General features: G+C 31.6%; 1 pseudogene; it reads right to left on the bottom strand.

The window, feature by feature from the left end:
• Nucleotides 1–2,189, bottom strand: part of LOC110415638 (calcium-transporting ATPase 12, plasma membrane-type pseudogene) — a 5,660-nt pseudogene that overhangs the window by 2,577 nt on the left and 894 nt on the right.

Raw genomic sequence — 2,189 nt, 5'->3', positions numbered from 1 at the left:
GAGAATGCATGATGCACAAAGTGGTGCTATAAGAAGCTTTACACCATCATCCTCGTATAAACTCCAGCTGTCTCAACAGCAATATAGTGCACTTCAGTCCTAAGATGCAATGACCTCATTATAATTACAGTCAACCTTTCTACTGTTTGTTCGGCAGCATAGCATGCCCTTCAAAAAATTCTTGATGCAACAGATGCAATACAAGTATGTGGCAATTTACACAAAAAAAAAAACTAAAAATTCTATCAGTACAAGGTATGAACCTCGTACAAAACTTATCACGTGAAAGAAACAGGCTGTTTCTTAAATGGAAAAGCAATCATTGGTGTCCTAGGTTGTTGCTAGAAAAACATGTTCGGGACCCATTACTCACACAAAAGAAGCCAAATTTGTCGTCACATGGTTGCTTCCTCCAATATTGAAAAATTCTAAACTTTTGCTCATACCTAACGACCGCATATATAATAACTAATATCCGGGGGCTTCTGCAGGTACTTGGTTTCAATATCACTCAAGTATCCTAACACCCTCCTCAAATAACTAAGTGCTTCCGAGTTCCAACTTCTCAACTAAGCTCCTTTCTAATAATAAATAGATAGAAACTGTACGCAACACAGGAATAGATCAACTATGCCTAGCTGAACACCAGTATCAATGCCAGTTATTAAGGTGGATGAATCTGATCTCATCCAGGATAATAGACTAACATAAGGGAACATCCTAAATATCCCTGCCACCAACATTTGACTACCAGAGCAACTGAAAGAACCCTTGGTAATCTATTTTAATTCCTTTACTGGAAAATTTTCTCCAATCCTAAGAGATTCTATGTGACGGGTTATCTAATTTCAGTTTTCTTTGTTTCTTGCTTCTTGTACGTCTTTGTTACACTTCCAGCTCTAAATATATTTACAGCACATCAGAACCAAGGCTCACAAAAGCAAGTGGCACAATAAATTATTTCAATTATTTTAGTTTTACATATAGTAAACTATAAACAATCTTATATAATAAGCACGCAAAGACAGAAGCTTGCTCCAGCTTATCATATCTACATCCATTATTAAAGTGGGAAAAAACAAATTTTACCATTAAGATTACTATATTAATGATAAAATAAAAGCCATCCCATTAGGCAAAGGAGGCATCTTTATAAAGAAAACTTAAAGTGGGTCAGTAACAAACATCAAATTCAATGGAAAAACAGCAAAAGGAAAAAAAAAACAGAACCTAAGATGCAAAAGCTGAAATGGGTAGTTTATGGAAGGACATTTTCAATAAACATATGGGGTCCAAAGCCAACTATGCAAACAAAATCACAAGAAAAAAGCGACAAAAAGACAGAGAGAGAGGGTTTGGGGCTGACCTTGACGAGACTCTGTAAACATTGTACTGCTAAAATTTATCTCCATGAAGGTTGTCCTTTTTTTGCTTTTTTTTTTCTTCTTCTGATAAAGGCCAAAGGAGTTCTTTGCTTTTTCTTATGAGCTGCAATAATTTCTTTTCATGAAAAAGGTGAGGAAAATATATTTTAGTTTTTAAGAAACAGTATTGACGTAATAAACTCTTAGTCGAGAAATTAAATTATTTAAAAAATGTAAATAATTTTTTTTAATTATTTTTATTAATTTTATTAATTTTTTATTTTATTTTATGTAAAATTAATTTTATAATTAATAATTGATTAATTATTATTAATTAAAATATTAATGTAATATTGATGTGAATGTTAGAATATTATATGATTATGTTATAATTTTATATTAATATTTTATATTTTTATTATAAAATATAAAATTATTAAAAATTTGCAATTTTCAAATATTTTTAGCATTAAAAAATCGGCACTATTTACTAGTTATCTATTTAGTAATATATTTTAATAATTTAATTCAAAAAAATAGAAAAGAAAAAAAGAGTAGTCGATGGACCTGTTGGGCTGGAAAATTGGCTTATTTATATTTGTGGAAAAGAGCAATACTTCCACTTGTATTCCAGCCCAATTGGCATAAATAGGGCTGACTCTTTCACTAAGCCCAACAAACAAAATCCATGAGATAGTTTTATTCATCGTTTTGTTTCAGCCTTGACCATCAATCTTGTTGCATCAGCTTTTTGTGGTGGATTTCCACTTTCTGCAGCCCAATTATTGTGGGTGGAGCTTTAAAAATGGATGCCTTTGGGGCTTT

The sequence above is a fragment of the Theobroma umbraticum genome, unplaced genomic scaffold (assembly GCF_002168275.2).
Source record: "Theobroma umbraticum cultivar Fairchild unplaced genomic scaffold, ASM216827v3 scaffold_147.0, whole genome shotgun sequence".
NCBI lineage: Eukaryota > Viridiplantae > Streptophyta > Magnoliopsida > Malvales > Malvaceae > Theobroma > Theobroma umbraticum.
The sequence above is the reverse complement of the archived record's forward strand: the minus strand, read 5'-3'. Positions and strand labels throughout refer to the sequence as shown.